Genomic DNA, 15,765 nt, shown 5'->3' on the forward strand with positions numbered 1-15,765 from the left:
GAAGCGGCTCCCGGCGCCCCGCCCCGGGAGGGCGGGGCATGCAGATTAGCGACGGACGCCCAACGCGGGGGACGCCGGGACCAAGAAGCGCGGGCGGAGAGTGGGTCCCGAAAAAGGGCGAAGAAGGGGAGGGAATGGGCCCCGAAGGCTGCCGAGGTCGGCCTGGGAGTGAAGGAGGAGCGGGAGAGGGCAGAAGGCCTAGGGGTCGGTCTTGTGACCGCGCGTTGAATGTGAAGGCAGGGAGTCCGTGCGGGCTGCGGGCGGCGTCGGTAGGCATCGCTTCTCGGCCTTTTGGCTAAGATCAAGTGTAGTATCTGTTCTTATCAGTTTAATATCTGATACGTCCTCTATCCGAGGACAATATATTAAATGGATTTTTGGAGCTGGGAGGTGGAATAGGAGCTTGCTCCGTCCACTCCACGCATCGACCTGGTATTGCAGTATTTCCAGGAACGGTGCACCCCCTGTGGGGGGACCTTTATGCGTTAAAGAAAGAATGTCTTGGTCGTATGCCTTGCGGGTTTTTTTTTTTCTCTTCTTTTCGGTTGTGTGCGAGTGCGGTAGTTACCGTTTCTTTGAGTGTAGGTTGTCGTTGTGTGGGTGTTTATGACTTGTTCGGGAAGGGCGCGTGGGTCGTTTTTGGTGTAGGAGTGATATAAGACTGGGTGCGGCTTTTGTTTGCTTGTTTTCTTGGGGGTTTGGGTTTTGTGCTTGTGTTGTTTTTCTCGAACGGCCGTTTGTAAAGCGTTGTTCTACGTTGTAGGTTTGTAGCGTGGAGAAATTACCTATAATGCTTTGAGCAGAATTACAGTAAGGATGTTTGGGGGTTTTTTTCATTTTGCTCTTTCGTACATTTTTTTTAGAGGTAGCTTCCTTAAGGGTTTTACTTATTTAAACAATGACGCTCGCTGCGTAGCGTCCGTGGAAGTCGGATCCAGTTGCGGTTTTCTGCGTAGAAAGTCGGGCTTCCTGGCTTTAAAAAGCGATAGCTGGATAGCTGCACAGGGCGGCGATGGTGTAGCGCTGACGGCGTTTTTGGTGTGTGAGAGTCGTTTTAGTCAGGCCACTCTCTCCGCAGTAGGTCTGTTTCGGTTTCGTTTTAGAGTTACTTTTTATTCGGTATTCTCATTTGTTATCGGGCCTAACTGGCAGAAGGTTATGTTCTAGGGTGGGAATCGTGTATTTGTCTCGTTAAGCAACTGACATGAACTTAGCGAATTCTGACGGTGATGCGTTTGAGAAGGCTCTGGTGCTCCTCCAGAGCGAGGTCCTCTAGCCTGTGCTGCTTCTCCATACGCTGAACAGTGAGTAGCAGGCTTTCTTCCGGTGCGCTTGTCGCTCGTAGTGTGCCACCTGTTATGTGTTGGAGAATCACGTAGAATACGAAAGTTTTGTGTTCATCCACAAGACCCTTTTTATAACCTGGAGCAAATGAACATTTTGGAAGTTCGTGTTACGATGTGTTTGTAGTACATAAAGCTTACGTTCACGATGAGGAGTCAGTACCTCAGTACACCTACCTTCTTTGTATGTCCCCTTCACCTCTCCTCCCCCTGACGGCTTCTCTCCATCTCTCGGACCCCTTCCCTTTTGCGAACAGCCTCCCTGTTGTGTTTTTTATTAGGCTCTATTTATCCTTTGAAGGGGAACCATGTGATAGTGAAGCTGGTATGTCTTGTCCTTTTCCCCACAGACGACTCGAGTGACAGAGTAGTACTCCGTTGTGTGTTAATAGATACGGTACCGCTTTTCTTTATCCATTCATGCGTTCGTGGACATATTGGCCGCTTCCAACATTTAGCTATTCTGAGTTGTGCTACTATGAACGTGGTTATGTATGGATCACTGTAATATGGTGGAAGAACCACTCTTTGGGGAAGAACCCTAGAAGGGGAATATCTGGGTCAAACGGAAATTCTCTTTATAGTACTTTTTAAATTTCCCTCCTGAGTACATAGTGGTTGCACTAGTTTATATCCCCACGTGGACTTATTTGCCATCTGTAGTTCTTCTGGTGTCTGTTCATATCAATTTATTTCATTCCATTTTATTTTATTTCATTTTATTTGAGACGAGATCTCACAGTGTAGCCCAGGCTGGCCTCGAACTCGTAGCGATCCTCCTGCCTCAGCCTCCCTAGAGGCAGGATTACAGGCCAGCACCACCATGCCTGGCAGTTGCCCATTTTTTAGTTGGATCTTTGATTTTAGGGAGTCTGATTTTTTTTTTTTTAATTCTTTACATAGTGCAGATGTTAGTCCTCTGTGTGAAGTGTAGCTGGCAAAAAATTTGTTCCCATTGGGTGGATTATCTCTTCCTTCTGTTGTTTCCTTTGCAGTATGGCAGCGCTTCGATGTGCTATCGTCCCACTTGCTGATTTTTGATGTTATTTGTTATGCAATTGGTGTTTTGTTCGGAAAGTCCTGGCCGATGCCTATTCCAGGAGAGAATTCTACAGCTTCAGAAAAGCAGTTGGTGGCATGATGCTGGGGCTTTGTAGCCACCGAGGTTCACCGTGAGACGGTCAGGGACCGGCATTCCCGAACTGCCCGTCAAGCCTCCAGTTACAGTCCAGGAGCAGACCCTTGTGAGAAGGACATCGGGCAGTCCTTCTCTCCAACCACCCTAGAATGGACACAGGAACAGTAGGGCAACAGAGGCGGTAGCAGAGCCTACGGGCCTGCCCCAGGTTTCTTGCACACCCCAGGACTGAGCATGGTAAAAAATACTAGGGCCAGGCCACTAGGACCCAGTGACCCAGGGGCTCCTCTAGCAGGCAGTGTGTGTTTCAGAACCCCCTGCCAAGGGGCAAGCCTCTGTCAGAGGGCATCAAGTCCTGGAGCCTCCCTAGCCAGTCGTGCTTCCTCTCCCTTTTAGTCTCACCAGGCTTTACCCTCAGGCAACCTCTTGCCTCCTTTGCTCCTCTCCAGTCTCATGAACCCCGCAGCCCCACCTCCTTCAGCTAGCTGTCAGACCTCTCTTCGCCGAGCCCTACCATCCAGAAGCAATGGCAGGCCAGTGAGGCCGTGTCTACAAAAGCCTGGCCTGACAGGGAAGGAAAGTGAACTCAGCTGTGTCCTAGCAGAGCTAGCGGAGCTAGCAGAGCTCACCCATCAGAACAAGCAGATGGGCTGGGAATGCAGCTCAGTGGGTAGAGTGCTGGACAGCACGCGCGAGGCCCTGGGTTCCATCCTAGTACTGAAAACCAAACCAAAGCAAACTAGCGGATGACTCTGAGGCACAGCCTGATGCCCCAGCACCACCTAGCATTGCAGCAAGGGAATCAGCACCGTTGAGGCAGGGCGGAGGCTGAACTTCCAACCTCTCCGTGTGATTCCCTTGTACCACCCGCACCTAGAAACACCCTTCTTAGAAGTCTCGATAGAGACTCTGGTCAACTTAACCTGAAACCAGAAATTTTCCACAAAGACGAAAGTGTTAAAGGAACCGCCCTCTGGAACCAGTGTGGGAACCAGGAAGAATGAAAACCCTGCTTTTGTCACAGGCGAGAAAAGGGCCGCTGGGGGGCGGGCGGGAGGGGGGCCACTTCAGCCAACAGGGATATGTGAAGAGCAAGTCCAGAAGCTTCTGTGCTGCTGCCATTGTGCAGAACTGAATGGACGCCGCCCTTGGTGGTGGGGGGGGGAACCCCAGCCAAAGTTCAGTTTCTCCCGTTATAGTCTCACAACACACGTGGGCTCGGTGAGGCCAATAGACAGATGAGGGGTTCGCCCTAGTTCTGCAGTGACGCAAGCCGCTCTCCTCCAGTTCACCGGTGATGTGATCTGCCTGGAGATCCCACAGTTGGAGGCCGAGCCCCCAAGAATGCCAGCTGCGAGCTGTGACTTGTGCTGCTGAACACCACCATATAAACTGACACTCCCAAAGTCCCACCGTGGGCGCACTTAGTGGAGACCCGTGCAGTTAGGTTCCAGGATCCCGCCCAGTATATGATGCAGGCCTGAGGGGAAGAAACAGTAAAAAAAAAAAAAAAAAAAAAAAAAACCATGAAAAGACAGAACTGAGAGAGAGAGCAGGGTGCCAGGACCACCAATGCCGGTGCAACCGACAAAGGCTCTGGCCAGTCCCAGGCACTGACTTTTATTGGCAGTCGATTGGGGGAATGGCAAGCTACGTGCAAGGGCAGGGCTACGTGCGGTTTTCCGTGTGGAAATTAAATAAGGCTGATAAAGGACAAGACAAAGCATTCTCAAATTAGGAACAGAATAGGCAAAATATATGCTTCTAATTAGAACGCTGTCCTGGTAAGAAGGTTTTGTTTGTTTGTTTGTCTGTTTTAGTTTTAAACATTTTTATTGCATGTTTACAATGTATGGAGCATTATAAGGATTTATGGTAGAAGCCAAATTTCCCAGCCCTAAAAAATCTCATGGGAAAGACTGGATGAATCCTACGCAAATGTTTCTAAGTGTGGGCATTGGAAACATACGTAGGAAATCATCTTGCAGGCTAATGCAGGTGAATGCTTTTATGTAATAGAACCGGCAGGAAGGATAAAACACAGTGAAGAAGAAAGTCATCGGAGTGTAGTACCGTACTGAAGAAGAGAGCAACGTTGAAAAAACTATTTTCAAAGGCTAAAGTGTCCTGCAAAAGCATAGCTGTCCCCCGTGTGGAACTGTGAGGTAGAATTCCTCCCACCCTGTTCTCTGCTTTCCTGACAGCCATCGGGGGGACATACCTCCCCAGATGGCTCTCACACTGCTGTACCTGGGAGTGACTAGTGGTACGTGTTTGTAAACTGCCCCCTCCAACGCCATCAACAAATAGTATCTTTTTTATTCAATGATGAGAGTCTCATTTCACGTACTGAAAACAGGTGGCAAAAGTTAGTGCTGTGAACAAACCAGTGCTGTTTCTTCTAGCTAATATATCACCATCCTCGGGGCTTAATCTTTCATGGAGAAAAACTAAAGCTACAATGTCAGGCACAGGAAGCTTTGGGGAGGCTGTTTCAGGCAGACAAGTCTTTGCTTCCCTCAAATCATGCCTACTGTTAACCGTGAATGATGCCGTTTCTCCCCCACACCTCCTTTTCCTAATATTTCAATGTGGATCGTAAAAACAGTTTACACCTTTCTAACACACTCACAGTATGAAATTCAGGGCACAGTACAACTGCATCGAAGAAGGAAACATTTTCTTTCAAAACTATCCTATAATCAATCCGGCAATTCTAACCCTGTTTATCCAAGAGAAAATAAACACCTGTGTTCACAGAGATCCGTGTAAGAAGGATCGCAGCAGTTTTATGTGTAATTGCCAATCCCGGAAACAGTCCGGGTAGCCAATAGGAAACTGAGGAAACGAACTACACTGGGCCATGAATGGAACACTAGTCAGTCCTAAGTAGGAACGAACTGATAGTGGACATCCGGCCGCTATGTGGCTAAATGTCCCAATCGTGATGGCAAAGAAGCCTTGCAGAAGAGCATATGATGTGATTTTATTTACAGTGAGCTGAAGAACAGAAACTCTAACTTAACGGTAGAAAAAAGAAGAGTGGTTACCTTTGGAGATTAAGCAGGCGGGGATACGGACTAACTGGAAAGAGCCACCTGGGAACTCTCCAGGGTGCTGTTTCCTATCTGGGCGGCATTGTATGCATCTGCCAAAAGGGTCACTGCAGCATCAGGTCTTACGTATTTCACGGTATGGTGATTTTACATCAGAAGAAACACGGAAGCAAATATTAAACTCTAGTTAATGACGCATGTGCCGAAGCATTTCGTAGGGAGTATAGACGTCTGCCCTTTACATGAATCTAAGAATCTGGATTGACGGACTGATGGATATGTGACTGAGCAAGGATCGTTAATGATAACCAGCATCTGGGCACTATATTACAAAATTATTTTAACGTTTTCTACGTTTGAAAAAAATTATAATAAAACATTGGGAAATAGGCATTCCCAGTTCCCTTAATAACACATTACCAAAAGATGCTGAGAACTTCATTGTTGGTCTCATGCTAGTGTAATCCTCAAATTCTTCCAAGTAGCCATTTAGAAACTTTTAAGTTCCTCTAAAGAGCTTGTGAAAGGATAGTCTAGAGCAGTCATGGTGACTCTTAGAGCTCTTGATGATACAGACAGCCCGCTCTGGCACGCATGCCACAGGTTTGCCACCGCTGGTCTAGACTATATAAGGGAAGCAATCGGTTCTCAAATCTACCCTGGTTCAAAACTGCCGAAGTGCTATTCTGATCCTCTCACATCTGTGGAAAAAAATCCGTCTATTCTGATTGCATAATCTGAGGAAATTTGTTGGTCACGTGTGCCCAACACCAGATGTAAGACAAAGAAACATTAAGGATAAAATTAAGTACGGGGAGTGATCTCACCCTAACTTCTAGCCCCCCCCCAAAAAGATTGGTAACTATAAAAGATACGAGGCTTGAGCACATATGGTGAAGGGGCCGCTGGGTTCTCACTGGGGAGGCATCTCAATCAGCCCGTCTCTAAGAAGAGCTGCGTTTGGACACCTTGCAGATGTGGCATTCGACTTGTAAATACTTCTGAGGAGCCCCCTTGAGGTTTACCAGGAGCCTGCTTCAAAGTTCAGAAGCCCTTTTGTCAGCAATAGTTTTCCACACACCAGACTTTGAAGCCTCTCACACCACCACTCAATCACTGGCAGTTAGTGGTTATTTTCAGTTGTATTCTAAGAATGCCTGTACCGTGACATATAGGGATTGTATGCTGCACACTGTCCCATGAAGAGTTCTCACAAAAATAATCTTGATGCTTGAAAAAAAAAAAATCACTGGCTTTCAGTATATCTAGCTACAGGTCTGGCTTCCTTTTCATCTCAACCAACATTCTTCACGTCCTAGTACAGGTTCTGCTTTGTCTTGAAGTACAAGGACTAGTGTTCACTTTCAAGCTTTCAAGTTGCATTAAAACTACCGCTGTACTGCTGACTCATATTCAGCATTTTCTCCCCGGATCTTGTTCAGTCTTAAGGCCTCCCCCATATTTACGCTAACCTGTGGAATCTCCTCAGTTCCGAGTCTATCACAGGACTAGTGTTTTCCGCTCATCATCCCTGCCTGAGTTTGTCAGGATGTCTCTTCTCAAATGGTGGTGTTAACGTATCATTTTTCACCTCATTACTGGACTACTTTCTAAATATCCTCGCAGACTTACACTTTTCTTGTTTCTACATGTTAGTGGCGGCTTATTAATACACACTTCAACTATGATTTTCTTTTTTGTACTTGTGTTTAATATTGAGAGTCGTGTCACACCCTGGCACTCTCAAAATAGACAATATTCATCACAGTCTTCGCACTGCTGGTCTATCATCTTCCACTAAAACAGCAAGCTTGTCATTTTCAAAGCCTTATTGTGTACTGATAAACTCACCAACGCTGCTTATGGTAGTTCAGATATGTAATTTTGAAGGTACGTTTTCCTTTACGTGAGTGAAGGGGAGATGAAGCTAAAGGGGTGGTCAACAGAAACGGTTTTCCATTTCCCCGCCATCCCGTGCCTGTCTTCAGAGACACAGCAAGATTAGAGAAGACTCAATGTGTTTACTCGGAAAAGATAATTATAGCAATGACGCCTTCCATTTTGTATAGCTTTTTGATTTCTAACACATTTTTATAAATGATGTAATGATGTTTTAATTGCTTGATGAGTTTCCTATTTTATATGTCTCAGGGGAATTCATTTATCCTTTTTTGTATGCTAGAGTCCCCGTAATCAGTAAAGACGTATTTTGAAGTCAAGTACTGTATTCAAACTCCAAACTCTACTATATATTCATTACAGTTCTTATTTTAGTTTTTATGACCATTCCTCTACAATTCTTGCCACTGGTTATGTTTCTTAGGAAAACCTAGACTTTTGTGAAGCACACGATGAAGCCAGATGTTAAACCCGTACTTTGTTTTGCCTCATTAAGATACTTGTCGGGGCCGGGGATTTAGCTCAGTGGTTCTGGCGCCTGCCTCGCAAGCGCAAGGTCCCAAGTTCGATCCCCGGTACCAAAAAACAAACAAACAAACAGAAAAAGATATTTGTCAGCCTGTATACCAGCAGAGTATTTCTATTCCCAAATAAGACTTCTTAGGTCTAGGGCCGAAAGTTAGCACCGGTGAAGTGTACTCATTAGGTTACCAGCTCAGCTGGGTTCAGTACATCTTTTTTAGTCCTAGAGGACTTTGCTCCTAGGGGATTACGCAAAGATACCCTAATTATACCTCTTATCACCGATGACGAAGTACGTACTGGTATTTGTTTCTGCTTGTATCATCTCTATGGGTCCAAGATGTACCAAGATGTAGGGGACTTTAGCAGTCATAGTATATTTAGTTTTTAGTAGCCATGGTATTGTACTGCAGCCCTGTGTACTTTAGGTAGGATAAGAGGACAGGAGAAGGAAGTAAGGACTGGCAAGCAACTTACACTGAAGTAGAGAGAGAACTCTTGAGTTGTTTTTTCAAATGTACACTGCACATTTTCAACTAACCTCACAATCCTATCATTGGTTACAATGGGTTTAGATCAGAGAACGTGGTTTGCCTAGCACTATCAGAAAAGTGACCTGTTCTGTTCATCTTAAGGAGTATGGCACTAGTAACAATAAACTAAACAGCATACTTCAGCTAACAAGGCAATGAAGCAACAAACACATTAAGACTAGGTAACATTTGGAAGCTCAGTAGCCAGTTGGACTCCCTATAAAGTGAAAGAAGCATCCAATCTTCTATCTAGCAATGAAACCTTAGACCTGTCATCAATTTCCCAGCTGGCAGGCTGAGCCGTTTCATCGATATTTCCAGTGAATCACCCTAGCAGAGTAAGGTCACCAACAGTGAGGACTAGAAATAAAGCCAAAGTGAAGCTATCATCTGTACCTCTCAACTCCACCGAGTTAGACACGTATGAAGAACAGATGTCAAACTGCCATTATATACTGAGTTTACACAGCAGCAAATATGCAGTAAGACGGTCAAAAAAATAAAAAAAATAAAAAGTCCCTCAAACAAAACCAAAAAAATTAGTCCCATCATAGAGCACTGCCTGGTCTTCATTCATAACTCTATATACAGATAGGCTTACAGAAAGTTGCAGCAAAATTAAATAGGAAGAACATTATGTATTTTCTAGTTTCATGTAAAATACTGAAATTACAAATAATACTTCCAGATTTCTTCCTTGTGCTACTCTTTCTGTGGGCAGGAGCACTTAAGGTAGCCAAAAGTTAATTTATTTAGCAATCACGAGTCCATGAGTTGATGGTGAGAACAAATCAGTTCCTTTTAGCAAAGTCATAAAAAAAAAAACACATTAGAATGACTCTGACATTCAGTAGAAGAAATATATATTGAATGTAATAACTAAATATCTAAAGAATCCCATGTAAGTAAAATGCCAAGTGACTTTCATGTATGGAGATTCGTTCATAAGTCAGTCCTAATTTGGGGAATTAAATATGTTTAAAACACACTTCAGACTGCAATACAAGAGGGATCGTGGGCAGGGGATTTAGCTCAGTGGTTCCAGCGCCTGCCTGGCAAGCCGCAAGGGCCCAAGTTCGATCCCCCGGTACCAAAAAAAATCCACAACATTTAGGGCCAGGGATTTAGCTCAGTGGTTTCGCCTCCTGCTGCACAGGCGCAAGGACCTGAGTTCGATCCCCAGTAACAAAAAAAAGAGGGATCGTTCCAAATACTTACAATAGAATCCAGGGTAGGAGAACTGAGGGTCTATTACGTGTGAGCAAAAGCCTGAAACTAGAACAAGTAGGACAATGGCGTTCCCTCAAAAGAGCCTGCAGTAAGTAGAGCAGGAAGAGACACACACACTGCAGAAGGTGGTGAGCACCATCATGAAGACCGAAAGGAAGAAGAAGCACCAAAGTTCCTACTCATAGGAATAAAGCCCTAAACGGCTGAGAGTATTACCAAGTATAAAAAGAACTTCCTGGATGCTCTTGGAAGCAGTGGCAGCCTAAGAGGGCACAGCTGGATTTTGCCCCAGATCCCGGCACGTTTGACTAGGAAAAAAGGTTGCACCATTAACCAACATTATTCCAAGAGAAGAAAGGTGGCAAGTATGATACGTCCCCCTGTAAGATGAAATGTAAAGTAGGCAGTTGAAAGTGTTAAGTCTGGCACTTTGCCCCCGACTGCTGTGCAGGACGCTGGGGTGAAACAGGAAGCCTAAGGATGAGATACTCAGAAAGAGCCGCAGCATTTTGAGGGCAGACCCTGAGAAAGTGCACGTTTAGAAGACATCTTTTAACTAAGACAAAGCTATACCCACAGTTACGGCACAGGATAGTGTCTTTGAGGGAGAAGACAGTATCCAGGCAGGGCTGCTCAACAGTCAAATATTAGAGAAAAAGACTGCACGGTAAGGAACGCAGCCTAAGGGAAAACATTGAATTTGGCAATTGGAAGACCACTGCTGACTTTCCAAAGAAAGGTGTGGTCACAGTGCTGTGCAGAACCAGTCTGCAAGGTGCTGAGCAGTGAGTGCTGAGGATGTGGGGACAATGGATGGGGACCTCTCCAAGAAGTCTGGCAGTGAAGAGGCTGGAGAAGCCAGCAGACTCGGGGAGGCTTTTGCACCAGAGGGTACATGAGCTAGTTTGTAGACCATAAACAGGAGCCAGGATACAATTCTTGGCCTAATTCTATACTGATTGTGAACCTGAGAAGAAATGTTTAATCTTTAAAAAAAAAATCTTAAATAAAACTTAACATAGAAGTTACATTATATGCATTTTACAGTTGAAACTACATACCAACATAAAAGGACTAGCATTTTCTGATAGATTGTATTTCTAAAGGAGTTGTACAGCACTGTGATTGGACTACCTCGGAACTGATTTTGCCCCCAGTCTGTCGTGAGAAAGTAATCATGTTATCAATTGCTGTTTTAGTTCCAGAAAGATTATTCTGATATAAAAGATTAACTACGCTGAAGTAAGTTGGAATACCTTCTTCCTTAACTCTCCTCCCCTAAAGATACAATATCTTCAGGGTAGTTAACAAGTTGAACAGCATTTTTTAAGCTGAAGAAGAGAAAAATTAGAAACTGTTCTGTCGTTGAGACGTCCTTAAAGATGTAAGTTGTTTTTCACTATCATTTTTCATGATAAGACATGCTTATTATATATACATGCTTACGTATGAATTTCCTGGCTGAGACACATGCAACCACCATGAAAACGCAATTGTTAAACCCCCTCACGATCTTAAGAAATGCCCTTTTTTAATAAGGCACTCCTGTTTGGAGATAGGATACAGCTGCCAAATTAAGTAAGATGTTTACAGAAGATTTTTATGAAGCACAAACAAGTTTGAATACATTATCAATACAGCAGGAAAGTGTCTTTTAATGAATGTGGTATGTCGAAGATCTGAGGGCTTGTCTCCATACTGACACCCTAAAAATAATCAATTCTGAAGAATTACCAATTAAAATGTTGAGAACGCCACTGTCTACTAATACCAGTTCAGTTACCACTACATTTACTACATCACCTGGGGAGGAAGGGCAACCACTTTTTCTAAGAGAGAATGCCGAAACTCTTCTTCGCCCCATTCGAAGCTTATTATCAGTTGTTCATCTACAAATTGACAGGTCAGGCACAGCGTGACAGCAAGTTTTCAGGGCAGTGTTTACAGTTCCTGCTTTGAGGATACCTGGAGTCTGTGGGCTCACAGCATGTTAAATAATTATGCCTTGGTAGCTGTGAGGTGTTAGCAGGCAGGGAGAAATGAGGCTTATCCTGCTGCGAGATGGGTCCTAATGCACTGTGGCGAATGCTGCAGTGTGCCCACGACCTTCGGGGAGGATGAGCGGCGGGTCTGTGGGCAGCTGGTAGCTATTGGCTCTCTGTGGGCACCATTTCGGGATGTCTCGGCTGCTGCCTGTTGAGACTAACCAGTTTCGTCCTGTCTCTGATGTGCTCTGCAGTAGAAGCCATGTCACGTGGACTCCCAAAATATTGTCCGGTTCCGTCGGGATGTAAACTACGGGAACAGTTAGCCTATCCAAAAGTGATTTCCCAACTGCTTCGATTTCCGCCAGTTGCTCCTCCTCGTTAACAGCTTCAGGCTCTTCTGGGGAGTCTTGCAAACTCTTTTCGGCATTTGAGTGAAATGCAATAGCCACTTCCAACCTAGGTACCCTTTCTTCAGATGCTATTGTAAACTGTTTCCACACTCTGTTCAGGCGAGGAGGGGTATCCCCAGCGGACCTCGACGAGGTGCAGCGTGAAGACTGGCACCAGACAACTGTGGCCTGCAGCAACTGTCTACCATAGTCAGAAGTACTCTGTGCAACATCCACCAATTTTCGATGTTTTTCCAGTAAAACTCTCCTTTCCTAGGCATCGTCGCCCAATCTGGTGTGGGTCTTAAGGAGAGCATCCAGAAGTTCACTTAGCCGTACAGCCCGGGCAGCGTCTCCTTCACATTTAAATCTGAAGCACCTGTAACCTTCGCACATCTACCATCTCTTCACATCTTTGTTTCCCAAGTTGCCTATCTTCCGTCACTCCTTGTATGGGACCCACGCTTTCTATATGTCCAGTGGTCACATCCTTTCCAGAGGCCCAGGATGCCTGGTTGGAGATCTGATCCAGCAGACCTTGACCTTTTTCACGCAGACCTTGCAGTCCTGCATCAACACTTTTCAGCCTCTCTTCAAGCAGTTTGAAAGTTTGCTGAATCAATGCTCCATCGCCTGGTGCTACCTCTGCACACAGCATCCCTAAGAAGCCATCCAACTGCTGAGACAAATCTTGGGCAACACCGTGAAATTCAAGAGCTGCTTGTAAAAGATGTTGCCTAAATTCCAGCTGACTGGCCTGTCGATAGATAACAAACATCACGAAGAAGTTGTTGCTGCAGCGACTTCCCCTCCACAAGATCTTCCTCATCTCCAGCATTCAAGAGTGCTGCGATTTGCTGATTAAGCTCCACATATACTGCAAACCATTCACTGCGCTGCCTCTCCGTCTCTTCGTGCTTCTACTGCAGGGCCTGGGAAGCCCTGGTAGAGTCACCGATCCCCCACTGGGCTCTCGGTTGTTCAGATCCGGGCCCTTCGAGCCAATTCACAACCTGCGTCACCTTGGGTTGAAGCTCTTCTAATTGCGTGCGCTGACTTCGCTGCCTACAAAACTTCCTGGTAGCGAGTACACTGCTCTCGGAGGGAATCTAATGATTTCATAACCTGTGGCTGTGCAAGCAGTTCATCATCCACAGGAGACCAGGAGACAGACGCCTCCCCTGGAGCCATTAAATCGACGCTGCTGCAATTCGGCTAACAATTCCTGGCCTGTCTGAAGACCTGTTTCAGGATCAACTGCGGGAAGAAAGTTTCAGTCCACAGACCTTTCTTTCTCTTGCTGATTTCCTTTATCACTTCCATTGTTAATCAAAGCAAGTTCATCTAACAATGAAGTAGACTCCTTTATAAACTTCTCAAAACCAGCCTCTTTAACCAGTCCTTGTGATCATAGGTGAGACTCCCACCAAACTCTTCTGTTAACTGGCATGGCTCGATGTGATGGGTCAGTTTATTGGCAGACACTAAAAGAACCTCAAAGCCAAGCCCATCCTTTTCTTTCCAAAGACAAAAATGTGTTACTTTCTCATCCCAGAACTCATCTGGCTTTACTACACAAACAGGGGACACTTCGGCCGGAACAACACCCTGTGTGGCATTAGGACGACTGTTTGCTCCACATTCCACTGTGATTTTCTGCCACCCACAATCACAGTAAATCCTCTAGCTTTCCACTTTTCACTGGAAATGCTGAGTAGGTAGTCCAAAGTGACACTGAATGAATTCGTCCATATTTGTTTTGTAAGACCGAGGGCCTTACCAAATGCTCGGAGGAGCTGACTGCAGCGAAGCACACCCGGGGATCCCAGCGGTGCCTCCAAAATGTAAGACCGAGGGCCTTACCAAACGCTCCGAGGAGCTGACTGCAGCAAAGAACACCCAGGAAGGAACACACCGGACAAGTTGGAAAGTAAAACAGACCTTAGTCTGGCCAGACGGCACTCCCAAAGCAAAGTAGCTTAGAGAGGCGACTAGCCCAGAGTCCGAGGCTCTTTTATAAGGGGTTGCAGGGGAAGTTAACAGGTGAAATTTACAGAAGAGGAACAAAGGTGAGTGGTCAGCTGACACGTACTGATGGTCAGCAGATGTTTGTAGATTGTTCTATAGATAGCGGTGTTCGGAACATCAGTTTCGAATAAAGAGTTGAGTAATTTACTTTGGGACCTTATGGCTGATACTGATCTTATCTAGTGTCCCGGAACTAACGAGCATCTTTATCTATTTACTCACATTCACAGTTGGGGCTAGGGGAGTTTTAGGATTAGAGAGTTATGCAGTCCCACAGTTTGTCCGAGGCACGATGGAATTTGTCAGAATGAGGCTGCTTCGTCCGTCTTTTCCTCCTGAAAGGAAGGCTAGTTTTTTCTTCAGCATGGGTAATATTACCGAGGCTTCCATTTCACCCAGTCAGTGTCCTCACTTCAAGCAGTCACGGAGCCCAAAGAGTTATTTCTGAAATCCGACAGTGGGTGTTGCCGTGGAGAACAGGAGAACCTGTTCCCTCGCCCAGGACGACGCCTGGCGCGTGGCCCAGGTACGATCAATATCTGCTCAGTAAACTCCCTCCTCAGGATCCTGCCAGCTTTCGCACTCGGGGTGGTGGTGGAGGGGGGCGCGGTGCCGGAGAGGACACGGGGACGCCGGCGAGGCGGGGGGCGGAGGCAGAGGCGAAGGGCCGGGTGCAGGAGGGCGGGGCGCAGGAGGGCGGGCTGGGGGCGGAGCGGGCCCGGCGGGGGCGGGGGCTCCCGGTTCCCGGCTCCCGGCTCCCGTCACTCACTCGCGGCAGATAGCGTGCCGGCCCCTCTGTGCCTCAAGTAGGGGGCGCCAGCGCGGGTGGCCCGGCCACCTCCCGACATCCGCGTCCGCGCGACCTCGCGTGCGCCAGGCAGCGGCGCCGCGACCCTGCCCGGGGCCGGCTGGGGGCGGGGCGGGTCCCGTCCGGCCCCGGCCGCCTGCGGCGGCGCACACCCGGAGCTGCCGGGCCGCCAAGAAGGTTTTGAATTGTGGGAACAGAATGTGGGTGCGAGTTGCTCTGACCTGGGCAGGCAGGCTTCGGCCAGACTCACTTATATAAAGAAGCCAATTGCGGGGTTAACTCTTCCCGGCCTGCTTTGGGCATCATCGATATTACCGACTTGGCTTGAGGGGCAGCACTTAACTGACATCGGCCGGTTTATTATAAAGGAGAGTACAAAAGATACGGGGGAGAGAAGCACAGGGTGAGGTATGTGGAAAGGAATGCAGGGCTTCCATGCCCTCTGGGGGGGGGGGCAGCAGCCTCCTGAAACCTCCGTGCATTCAGCTATCTGGAAGCGCTCCAAACGCTGCCCTGTTAGAGGGCACTGACCTCTTCGGTAATGGTCGGGTTGGGTAGACCCAGCAAAGTCACTGTTCTAATTCTTGTTGGACCCTCTATACAGTATTCCTACCTTCAGGGTGGGCCATGGGACCACTTGGAATGAAGAGGGTCTTACGACCCACTACCGGAGAAGGGTAGGTCAGAGAATTTCTTTAAGTCTACTCCAGGACAGAGAAGCAGAAGATTACGGATTTTAATGATGTTTGTGGGCCATTTGTTCATAATAAATCAGAACTGGTCACTTAAAAAAAAAAATGAAGTCAGAAAAATATTGAGAGAGCTGACTGA

At 46.7% G+C, this 15,765-nt stretch overlaps 1 long non-coding RNA gene, 1 other non-coding gene and 1 pseudogene across 2 annotated transcripts; 2 read left to right on the forward strand and 1 right to left on the reverse strand.

Moving 5' to 3' along the window:
• On the forward strand, nucleotides 1-7,660 carry LOC147829344 (uncharacterized). The gene is made up of 2 exons (XR_015449168.1): nucleotides 1-1,304; nucleotides 2,339-7,660. It is a non-coding gene; the product is annotated as an uncharacterized LOC147829344 (long non-coding RNA).
• On the forward strand, nucleotides 276-466 carry LOC147829345 (U2 spliceosomal RNA). The gene has a single exon (XR_015449254.1). It is a non-coding gene; the product is annotated as a U2 spliceosomal RNA (small nuclear RNA).
• Nucleotides 7,661-7,734: 74 nt separating the features above from the next.
• Nucleotides 7,735-15,366, reverse strand: LOC147829346 (SEC14 domain and spectrin repeat-containing protein 1-like; annotated as a pseudogene).
• Between the last annotated feature and the right edge of the window lie 399 nt (nucleotides 15,367-15,765).

The sequence above is a fragment of the Heterocephalus glaber genome, unplaced genomic scaffold (assembly GCF_053883595.1).
Source record: "Heterocephalus glaber isolate CG9 unplaced genomic scaffold, H.glaber_assembly_v1.0 deba00000621, whole genome shotgun sequence".
Classification (NCBI taxonomy): domain Eukaryota; kingdom Metazoa; phylum Chordata; class Mammalia; order Rodentia; family Bathyergidae; genus Heterocephalus; species Heterocephalus glaber.